Here is a 12,158-nt window from a genome sequence, read left to right on the forward strand (position 1 = left end):
ACTTATTTTAGAGGAAGAAAGAGGGAGTGAGTGAGTGGGGGGAGGGGCAAAGGAAGAGAATCTTTCAACTGACTCCCAGTGCAGGGCTTGATCCTCTGACCCATGAGATCATGACCTCAGCCAAAACCAAGGGTTGGGCACTCAACCAGCTGAGCCACCCAGGCGCCCCTCATGTATATAATTTAAAACACCAAATAGATTTTAAAATGTTATAACAAAACCTAGCAGATTCCTGCCTTAGAAAAAACCACATTCAACACATTTAGTTTTTCTCTCATATTTAGTTACTATGGTTGTAAGAAACATGCTTATATTATTTCTGTTTTTTTCTGCCTTTTTTGTTGTTCATATTCTGTATTGACTTTGAAGGATGAGACTTTAGATCTCTTATACTTCTTTTCCCTGCTCCATATACAGATACTTCCTGTTATCTTTTCAATAAACAAAATAGTTATGTAATAATATTTGGTTAGTTCAGTATTTCTTTTCCCTGGAGAGAAAACTTCCTGTCATCTACCTGGAGTTTATGGAGCCTTGCTGGGTCTTCATAGAACTGAGTGAGAGAAAGGGACTGGAGAGCTCTCAACTCTTGAGTATGTAGACTTACACTTATGTAGATTTCCCTGTTTTCAGCTCAGTAAAGATGAGCTGAAATTTAAATTTCTGGTTCTTAGAGTGATGGGTATTTGGAAGGGGAGTGTAGAGATGGTCGTGTAGAGATGGTTACTTGTATAGACTCACTTTGATTACTGTCTTTACTGTTACTTAAGTGTGTCTTGAGCAAACATTTGTGTCCAGTCTGCCTTGTTTAACCTTGACATCTCTAAGATTGATTTTCAACAATGTCTACCCTGAAGGAGAATTTACTATTTACCAAGATTTTTTTTAGTAAAATCACATGTTAAAATGCAGCTGGTCTTCTTCAGTGCAAAAATATGTGATAATTTTCCAATTACCATAGTGTTTGAAAATTCAAACATTGTAGGATGTCATAGATCTTTAAAGCTTTTCTTTAAATTTTTTTCCCCAAACTATATTATATTAAGCACTAGAAAACTTTATTAATCAGGTTTATAATTATGCACAGTTAAGGTTATCTTATTTCTTGTTTGTTTTTTTTTTCTTTAATCCTGCTATGTTTCATGAGGTATACATATAGTTCTTAGGTCTTGTATCACATTTGTCATGTATAAATTTGTTACTGATAATGACATTTACTTCTACTGAGAGATTCCTGGACAGTTATCCAGTGATGAATTTGTAAGTCTTTAGTTTGAAGACTTACTAGCTTTGTGATTATACACAAGTTAGTGTTTTAGATTCTTCATTTGTTAAAGGAGAATAATATTTGCCTTGCATAGAATGCTAAGAATAAAATATTTGTGAAGTACTTATTTATGTGACTGACTCATACATTTAGAATGGTTGATTCTTCTCTTGCTTGTGATTTAATAGATTTAATCTATTTTGTAGTTACAGGGGTTTTCTTAGAAGAATATTATAATTAAAATTCCATTAAATAGCAATATGCTAATTGCTTTATATATATTTTCATCATCTGTGTACTGGGTCTCTGTACTGTTTCCAACACCTAGTGTGTTTCCTGGCAATATTGATTAAAAATACATTGAAACAGAAATTGTAAAAATGCCAGTTTATTCTTAAAAAGTAAAGAAAACAATTGTTTATAGTTTTGAGAATCAGGTATTTATTATCTTGGCAGTTGTACAGTAAATTAAATAAAATTGTGGGTTGTTCATATACGCATTTAACGATAGTAATTATTGAGTACCCAGTATATATTATGGGAAAAAATAATTGTGAAAGTAGCTGTAAACCATTAAATTTTGGGGAGATATGTTGGATTCTGTTTAGAAAGGTACTGCAGATCAGTCTTCATATGCCCTGGAACTTATATATAGGTTTTTGTTGTTGTTGTTGTTACCATATGCATGATATATATTGTACAGTGCATAGATCTTCGGTATAAAACTCAATGAATGTTTTCACATGTATATATCTGTGGAACTACCACAAGATTAAGTCATTGAATACTTCCCTCATCAAAAACAAAACAAAAACAGATTCTTTTGTGCCCCTGTAAGTATTTCTTGCTTCTATTGTATTTCCTCTATTAGCTTTTTTGGGTTAATTTTTTCATATCAGACATTTAGCGATTACCTTAGAAATTGCAAAATGTGTCTTTACTTAGCAAAGTCTACCTTTAATACTTCTAGCGTGTTCCCCCCCAAATACAAAAACCTTAAAACAGTTTAAATCCATTTACCCGCCTCCTACTTTTTTGCTATTATTATGTATTTTAACATCCTCCTCATATGTTATAAACCCTGTAAGACATTGGTTTTATTGCTTTAAACAATCAATGGTCTGTTACATTTGTCTTTATATCTATACTCTCTGCAGTTACTCATTTCTTATATATCCATGCTTCCATCTAGAATCATCTTCCTTCATCCTAAAGAACTTCTTTTATTATTTTTTTAAATAAGTTCTGTTTATGACAGATCCTTTTAACTTTTATTATTCCTCATGTTCTGGGGGATGTTTTTGCTGAGTATAGAATTCTGTGTTGATAGGTTTTTCCTTTGGTAGTTTGAAGATGCCACTTCATTGGCTTTCATATTTCTCTTGAGAAGTCATCTTTCATTTTTACTGTGTTCTACTGAAGGACAAGAGAGAGGTCCTTTCCTCCTTTATTTTAAGATTTTTCTCTTTCTTTGATTTTTTTAGTCCCCTGTCTGTAATACAGGTATATATGGTTTTGTATGTGTGTGTTTATCCTTTTTGGTATTTACTGACCTCCTTGAATCTGTAGGTTGGTGTCTTAGAACATTTGAAAAATTCTCATCCTTCACTGATTCAGATACTGCTTCTGACCTATTTTCTCTTCTTTCCTTCTGTATGCTAGTTATATATATATTAGATTGTTTGACTGCATCCCACATCTAACATATGTTCTATTTTGCTTATAATTTTTTTCTGTCCTTTGAATAGCTATTAATCTGTCTTTGCATGTGCTAATTCTGTGGGGTTTTTTTTTTCCTGTGCTTATTCTGCTATTAAACCTATTCAAGGAGTTCCTCTATTTCACATATTTTGCAGTTCTAGAATATCTGTGTGATCATTTTCAGACTCTGATTCTCTGGTGATGAAATATATCCTATTTTAATCTATTTTCTGTGTTTTGACTGTGTTGTCTTTAATATGTAGTAGTAGTTATTTTAAAGCTCTTATATAAGACCAATATGTAGATCACTCCTATGTCTGTTTTTGTTGACTGTTTTGTTTCTTGATTATCACTTTTCCTCCTTCACATATCTGCTAATTTTGCATTGTATGATGGATATTGTGAGTGTAATGTGGAGTAGTGGACAGCAGACTGGCCCATGGGCCAAATCCAGCCTGGTGGCTATTGTGTGGCCCATGAGCTAAGAATGGTTTTTACTTTTTTAAAGGTTTGGTGGTTGTTTTAAGAGAATGTGCAGTGGAGACTGTGACCCTCAAAATGTAAAAATATTTACTTTCTGGCTCTTTACTGGAAAGGTTTGCTGAGCCCTGTTATAGAAGCTCTGGATTGTTATCTTCCTCTAAGTAAAATTGCTTTTTATTCTGGCAGGCAGTTAAATTGCCAGTGGGTCACTTTGATTCTCTGAAGTTTAGTTTTAGGCTTTGTTAAGGTATGTCTGTTTCAACTGGGTTTTTATTCCTAGGGCTTGGATTATCTAGGGTCTCACCTAAACACCTGTGGTATTCATCAAGGTCTCTCTCCTCTGACTAGTCTGCACTTCATTTATTGAGAACTGTGCAAGCTCTGAAATCTTTGTTTAGCTAACAGCCTCCTAATAGCTGTTCTCTTCTAGGCTTCTAGGAGTCTAACCCTGTGCATGTATAGCCTAGGAGGCAGATGACAACCAGAGGGGATTTTTTTTTTTTTTAAGATTCATTTATTTATTTGAGAGAGAGGGAGAGAGAAACTAAGCAGACTCCATGCTCTGCACAGAGCCCAACATGGGGCTCCCTCTCACAACCTTGAGATCACGTCCTGAGCTGAAACCGAGTCTGATACTTAACTGACTGTGCCATCCGGGTGCCCCCCAGATGGGAATTTTTATATAGATTTTTGTAACTTTTTTTTTCTTTTGGCTCTTTCCTCTCTAATAATCTGCCCCCCCCCCCCCAATCCAGTGACCGTAGCAGTCCCAAGCAGTAATTGTGGTCTTCTCTTCCAGTGGGACTGCTACACTCCTTGGGCTCTCTTTCTCTACACCATGATTTGGGAAATGGCCTTATGGAGAAAGCCAGTGTGAATATGGGATTTGATTTATCTGCTTCTCTTCTATCAAGGATCATAGTGCTGTGGTGGTTATTGTCTAAGGCCTGCAAATAGGCTTTTTTGTTTTTTTCATTTTTTGTATATTTGGTCCAGCTTTTATAGATGTTTATAGCAGGAGGGTATCCCAACATTACTACTCCTTCATGACAAGAACTGAAAATCCTGATTGTTTTAAAATGTGAAAATGTATCTCATTATATCATAGTGGATTTTGATATGAAATAGTTAACATGTTTGCTGGCTGTGTTCTTTGTCCAATATTCAGTTGAGCCAAATAGAAAATCTCAGATCTCAGTTAATAATGGTAAATAATAACGGTGAATGTATGCACTCTATAAAATCAAGTTAGTCTGAGATACATTGATTTGGTGACAGGGATAAAATGGCACTTGCTTTCCAAAGATGAAGCCCTAGGCATGTGGGCCATTGCGTTTGTTATTTTAGAAGATCTCAACTCAAGTCATCTGCCACATTTGAGAAGCACCTTAACCCTACTTGGTCTGGGCTCACCTATTATCAGAGAGACTTTGTTTGGCTGATCAGTTCTTCATTATTTATTTATTTATTTATTTATTTATTTATTTATTTTTAAAGATTTTATTTATTTATTCATGAGAGACAGAGAGAGCGAGCGAGAGAGAGGCAGAGGGAGAAGCAGGCTCCCAAGGAGCAGGGAGCCCGATGCGGGACTCGATCCCAGGACTCTGGGATCATGACCTGAGCCGAAGGCAGACGCTTAACCATCTGAGCCACCCAGGCGCCCTCTTCATTATTTAACTGTCTTGTGTTTGTTGTTTATATATCCAGCATCTTCAAATTAATTCTTAAATATTTTAGCCCACACTGTTCATCTCTTAACTACCATACTTACAGTGTATATGGAGTACAGACCTGGTAACACACTATTTTATTACCTTGTCTCATATTCTTTGAGGGAATAATCATTTAAATGTTTTTGCCATCATACTGTTTGTTTGTTTTTCTTTTGTATTGTGCTGAATGTAAGGGCTGTTTGCCTAGGCCACAGGTTACCATGAGTAATTTGATGAAACTAGATGGTTAGCTTGGGGTCTGCTTCCTCTGCTTTGCTCTGTGTGCCTTTCCTGAAGTTGAATAGCATGCCCTTCTCAGCTACTTGAGTCTTGTTCTTTGAGAAAGGATATATGTCATAGGTCTGTTTCTGTGCTAATACTTGAAAACATGCTTTCAATATTCATTGGAATGGTGTTGGTGACCTAGAGATATAGTTGTTACCATATAGGTAAGCTACATGACTCCTTCTCTGATGCAACACTGCCTATCCCCTTCCCTTGGGTAATTCTTTGTTCTGAGTCTCCTGTGAAACCAAGAATCCCCTGGAGGAATCCTTGATGCCCAGTATGACCCTCTGCCCAGGGGCTGGTGTGGGTTGGTGTTGGTGGATGGACTTTGCTGATCACAATACTGTAGAAAAGAACTTGCTTCTCACCTCTGTACCCATTTTGAATGTTATTCCTAACTCAAAATTAGATAGTTTAGTATCTATATATTAGAAATTTGGTTATGTATTAAAGGTAGCATCCATTTAGTCTTCTTTGAGTCTTTGTCCTTATTTAACATTCTTTTCTAAAATAAGACTTAAAATAATTATGCTTCCAAAATAAAACAACCCTGGACTTGCATATATGCATGCATTGCATGTACAGGATAGCAAATTGCTCACTTTCAGAAATATTTACTTATCCTGAAACTCTTTTCTCCTCCTATTTGTGAATTTGGTTTGGTAATATGTCTTCCTCTTAAGTATTTTTCCTAGTAACTGGATTTATGACTTTTTTTCATTCACCTTCTGAATTCTACACATAATTTTTAATGTAACTTGTTTAGTTTCCACCAAGAAAAGCAACAGCTGTAATATGTGATGAATCAGTAATACTCTTATGACAAACATTTTTCTGAATGTGCAGACACTTCCTTTTAATGCTTCCTTTGAAGTTTATAATAAACTTCAGTGCTTATAGTGCTTTTCACTGTTCCTTTTGCAGTTCTTTAATTTTTTCCCATGTTAAAGAAATCTGGAAGTGAATAGGCAATTAAGTTTAGTAGTAGGTTAATTTACAATGTTGGATTCACTGCATATTTTTTGATATCACATAATTTGAATTACTGTGAAGTGACTTTCATTTTTCCTCATCAAGCATAACTTGAGGGGCACCTGGGTGGTTCAGTCAGTCAGTTAAGCGTCCAACTCTTGATTTTGGCTCAGGTCATGATTTCAGGGTCGTGAGTTCAAGCCCTTTGTCAGGCTCTGCACTCAGTGTGGTGTCGGCTTGAGATTCTTTCTCACTTCCTCTCCTTCCCCGTGTCTGCTTCTCTCCCTGCTCGCACTTGCTGTCTTTGTCTCTCTCAAATAAATAAATAAAATCTTTAAAAAAAGAAAAAGAATAACTTGAATGGAACTGTGCTAGTTCTACAAAGAACTACATAGATCTGGTCCTGGATTGTAGCTATTAGGCCACCTCACACATATTATTTAAACATACAGTGGTGTCAAAATTAAGATTAAGCATTATGAATAATTGATGAAGTTGTGATGTAGGGAGGTAGAATAGTATAATGAAAAGTGCATGGGCCTTGGAATTCAAAAGGCTAGGTTTGTATCCTGGACCTATCAAATACTTGCTCTGTGGCATTGTCCCACTTACTTGACCTTTATATATATATAATTTCCTTATATATAAGGTGGAAATAATATCATCTATTAAGGTTATCAGGGTTAAATGAATGTATATAAAGCAGCCAATAAGGATTCTGTTAAGGCACTTTAGAAATGTAACATCCCTTCCTGCCCTTTATCTTCTTTTCCCTCCTTCCTCTTTAGTTACCTGGAGTCAGCCGAGGTGCAAAGTTTAGGGGCACAGTGACCACCCAACTGCCCTTACTTTTGCCATCAGTTGCATGTTTGGGAGATTTCTAAAACCACCCTGAGTTTTCAGTAATTTGTTAGAAGGATTCACAGAACTCATTGAGAGCTGTTATACTCATGGATATAGTTTATTACAGGGAAAGGATACAGATTAAGATCATCCAAGGAAAGAGATGGATTGGGCAGAATCTAGGAGGAGTCAAAACCAAGAACTTCAAGTCCTCTCTGCCATGGAGTCATAGAAGATGTTACCTTCTCCTGGCCATCCTGTGTGACAATACACACAGACTGTTTCCAACCAGGGAGTCTTCTCCAAGCCTTTTGTATTTTTTTTTTTAAATGTTTTATTTATTTATTCATGAAAGTCAGAGAGAGAGAGAGAGAGGCAGAGGGAGAAGCAGGCTCCCGGCAGAGAGAGAGAGAGAGAGAGAGGCAGAGGGAGAAGCAGGCTCCCGGCCTAGCAGGGAGCCCGATACGGGACTCGATCCCAGGACTCTGGGATCATGACCTGAGCCGAAGGCAGACACCTAACCATCTGAGCCACCCAGGCGCTCCAGCCTTTTGTATTTTTATTGGGACTTGATCACATATTCCCTGCCTAACTGACCCAATATCTAACCTCTTCCAGAGGTCAGGCTAATATTCTTAGTCTCCAGTTCTTCTGGAGATTAGAACTGATGTGATATGGCCCAAAGCCCCATCATAAATCATGTTGTTAGACTGTCAGGTGACCAAGGCACCAGGCAAATAGACATTCCTGTCAAGTAGAACATTCCAGGGGTCTGGAGATCACCTCCCATTAGTGAAGGGCAAAGGCCAGACTTCTGTTTGAAAAAGATCATTTCTTCATGTTAGTGCTGTATTTTTGTAGTAGCTGATTACATTACTAGTTAATATCTCGGTTATTAATTTTTATCTTAGTAGTAACATACAATTTTATATAGTTTTTCAAAGCCAAACAGGGCAAAGCATATAATGAAAGCTTAATGACATGCGCCCACTGTCTTATTTATTTTTCCAGTTTCCAAAGGCTTTATTGGTAGGCATGTTTTAGAAAAGAAATATTGATTCTTTTACTTTCAAGTCAGTGGACTGAAGAGCTGTGTCTAGGGACACATCAAGTGGTGCCAAAGGGGGCTGATCATTTGGTTACCTTTTATTCATAGATACGTCAAAAGTACAAGACTTGTAGTCAACCAGTTCTTCAGGGTTAAACCATAGGCTGGTTTCTTTCTCTACTTTTTACTGAATCGCTGCCATGAATGTTGTTCCTGCCAACTTGAATGTAGAAATCCCGATTGGTGCCTGGCTTAGAATCTGCTGAGTTGGTCTCCCCAAGTATCACTCACCTGTCTTTACCACTTTCAGTCCCTCCCAGACCGTGGCCACAACTGGCTTGGAGCTCATGTACTTCACCAGCCCTGGGAAGAATGGGTGGTCCTTCAGGTCAATGTAGTGCTGCTTCAGGTGTTCCTCAGAGGCCTGTAGGAGCTTCATGGCCATGAGGTGGAACCTCTTCTGCTCTAAGTGCTTGATGATCTTACTCACCAGGGTGCACTACACACTATCCAGCTTGATGGCAATAACCATACGCTTCTGAGCGACCATGGCCAGGATGCTGGCTGTGTGCTCCTGCTTGGTGGGGCTGGAATCCACTCCCACTCTTTTAGTACTAGTTTCCAAATACCTTTGGAGTTGTATTTTAGGCATTTACTCCCATTTTTCTTTGCTGGTTTATGTTTTTTATTTTGGACATAATTATTATTTTTTACCACTCTTTTCCCAGTCTCTTTTGGAAATTATTTATACTCACTTCCTATTATGCAAGATGAGGATTTAATATTTACTCCATTTTACATCTTCACACCCCCCTTCCTAAATTTTTTGTCATAATTTTTAGTTAAATTTGTGTATCTATCTATCCCTCTGTCTACTATTTTTCTATCTTATATTTATCAGAATTACATTTCTAATAAAAGAAACTGGAAATAACAGTAAATTAAAGGAGCTAAAAGTTCATTTTTCTTTCACATAAAAGAATTCTAGAGATTGACGGTCCAGGAATACGATAGCAACTTCACAGTTACCAAGGAGTAAGGCTCCCTGACTTTGCTGTCCTTTGCTTCCCTGAGAGCATGGCTGTGTACATAAGATCACTTCATGATCCAAGAAAGCTTTTAGAACTCTAACACACTTGTCAGCTTTTAGGTAGGTGGCACTGTTACCCAAAACTGGGTTTGCCTCTTGGTGGTTATTGAACCAAAAGACAAAACTAAGCCAAAGAATAGGAAAAGAAAGGCTTTTACTTGCAGTAAGTAGAGGAGGACACTGGGGATCTTTCCCAGAGCAGTTTTTCCTAAACAACAAAACTGAGGAAGTTTTAAGCTAAAGGTGTGCACATATTCATGAAGGGGCTTACACAATGGGGAATACAGTATGGACGGGGCGGGGGTGGGGTGGGGAGTCATCTTAGGGTGACTGAGTCCGGGTCATACTCAGTCATGAGGGCCGGCAGTCATCAGTTCTCTGGCTCCAGTTGGTCCATATCTGAGTGCTCAGAGAGGTTTAGATCTTGCAGAGATAACTCAAGGATGTATATCAGGTCAGTCTTAACTTTTGAATTGGCACTGGGAGTTTTACCATTGATTTATTATCCCTGATATGATTAGGTTATACCCTGTCCTGATAGTGGCTCTTTGCTCTTACACCGTTTCACAAGATGGCTGGGAGCCTAAAATGACTTTTCTTATGTCAAGAAAGTTCTGTCTCTCTTTATTTTTCCAGGAACCCCTAATTCTTTCTGCTTATAGTAGAGGAAAATGGAGAGGCAGAAAGGGCACATGTCAGTTTTCTTCCCCAATCTTAAGGAGGGTTGCTTATAAATTCTACCCTATAGCTTCTAGTTATCTTAATGGCCAAAGTTTAGTCACATGCCCTCATTGGGGCTGCAAGGCTGGGTATTTTATTTTATTTATTTATTTATTTATTTATTTTTGAAGTAGGCTCCATGCCAGTGTGGGGCTTGACTGTGAGATCAGGAGTCACATGTTCTACTGACTGAGCCATCCAGGCACCCCAGTACTGGGTTTTTTTAGATCTTGTTGCTACTCCAAACAGCATTGGAGTTTTATTTTAAAGAAATGAGAGAAAATTGGTATGATGTGGGCAGTTGGCGGGTTTTGCCTTAATTGGTGTCATTGGTTACTTTTTTATGATTATGTAAGTTAATTTACTGGAAAGCCAAGTAGTATATTTTGATTGTATTTTGTTTTTCCTAGAATAATTCATTGCCTCTTTTTAAAAATATGCTTAGTTTTCTTCCTGTAGCTTTTAGCTTTTGTGTTTTCAAATTATAGGCATACCTCATTTTATCACACTTGATTTGTGGCACTTTGCTGATACTGTATTTTTTTTTTTTTTTTTTTTTTACAAATTGAAGGTTTGTTGCAGCTCTGTGTTGAGCAAGTCTGTTGGCCCCATTTTTCCAACAGCATTTGCTCACTTTGTGCCACATTTTGGTAATTTTTGAAATATTTCAACCCTTTTCATTATTATTATATTTGTTATGGTGATCTTTGATGTACTGTTGTAATTGTTTTGGGGTGCCATGAACTACATCTGTATAAGGCGGTGAACGTAATTGATTAAATGTGTGTATTCGAACTGTTCCACCGACCATTTGTTCCCTTGTCTTTTTTCTTTTTCCCCTCTCCTTGGGCCTCACTATTCCCTGAAACATAAGAATATTGAAATTAGGACAGTTAATTACCCTACAGTGGCCTCTGCATGTTCAAGTGAAAGGGAGAGTCACATGTTTCTCATTTTATTCATTTATTTTAGAGAGCGACTGTGCATGTGTGCGTGTGGGAGCGGGGGGAGGGGCAGAGGGAGAGACTCTTAATCAGGCTCCACACCCAGCGTGAGATCGGCTGAAAGCTTGGTCTTCTGTACCAGTTAGTCAGGTTGTGAATGCAAAGGAAAATTCTTTGAGGAAATTAAAAGAGCTACTCCGGTGAACATGCAAATGATAAGAAAATGAAATACCCTTATTGCTGATAAGGAGAAAGTTTGAGTGGTCTGGATAGAAGATCAGATTGGGCACAACATTCTTTTAAACCAAAACCTAATCCAGAGCAAAGCCCTAACTCTCTTCAGTTATGAAGGCTAGGAGAGGTGAGGAAGCTGTAGAAGAAGAGTGTGAAGCTAGCACAGGCAGTGTCATGAGATTTAAGGAAGGAGGTCATTTCCATAATGTAAAGGTGCAAGGTGAAGCAGCCAGTGCTGATGTAGAAGCTGCAGCCAGTTATTCCAGAAGATCTAGCTACTCAGTGTAAGTACAGCTACACTAAACAACAGATTTCCAATGTAGACAGAATAGCCTTCTTTTGGAAGAAGATGCCATCTAGGATTTTTACAGCTAGAGAGAAGTCAGTTCCTGGCTTCAAAGCTTATATGGACACGCTGACTCTTACTAGGGACTAATGCAGCTCATGACTTTAAGTTGAAGCCAGTGCTCACTGGTCATTCAAAAAATCCTCAGGCCCTTAAGAATTATGCTAAATCTACTCTGCCTGTGATCCATAGGTGGAAAAACAAAGCCTGGATTATAGTACATTTGTTGACAATATGATTTAGTGAGTATTTTAAGCCCATTATTGAGACCTGCTCAGAGAAGATGTCTTTCAAAATTACTGCTCACTGACAGTGTGCCTGGTCACGCTCTGATGGGGATGTAATGCTGGCTTCATGAGTGAGTTTGAAAGTATTCTTTCTGCTTCTGCCCTCTGAAAGGAATTGTAGAGAATTGATAGGATTTTTTCTTACCAAATGTTTGGTATGATTCACCAGTGACCCCATCTGGATCTGATGCTCTCTGCTTTGGAAGGTTACTAAATTTGC

The 12,158-nt window shown here is 37.7% G+C and overlaps 1 protein-coding gene and 1 pseudogene across 1 annotated transcript in view; one reads left to right on the forward strand and one right to left on the reverse strand.

Moving 5' to 3' along the window:
- PTPN4 (protein tyrosine phosphatase non-receptor type 4) overlaps window positions 1-12,158 on the forward strand; it is a 221,620-nt gene that overhangs the window by 42,844 nt on the left and 166,618 nt on the right. The window lies entirely within an intron of this gene.
- On the reverse strand, window positions 8,409-8,867 carry LOC114207227 (nucleoside diphosphate kinase B pseudogene; annotated as a pseudogene).

The sequence above is a fragment of the Eumetopias jubatus genome, unplaced genomic scaffold, assembly GCF_037043125.1.
Source record: "Eumetopias jubatus isolate StellerSeaLion01/CBP00866 unplaced genomic scaffold, mEumJub1_p1.0 scaffold_3, whole genome shotgun sequence".
In the NCBI taxonomy this organism is placed as follows: Eukaryota; Metazoa; Chordata; class Mammalia; order Carnivora; family Otariidae; genus Eumetopias; species Eumetopias jubatus.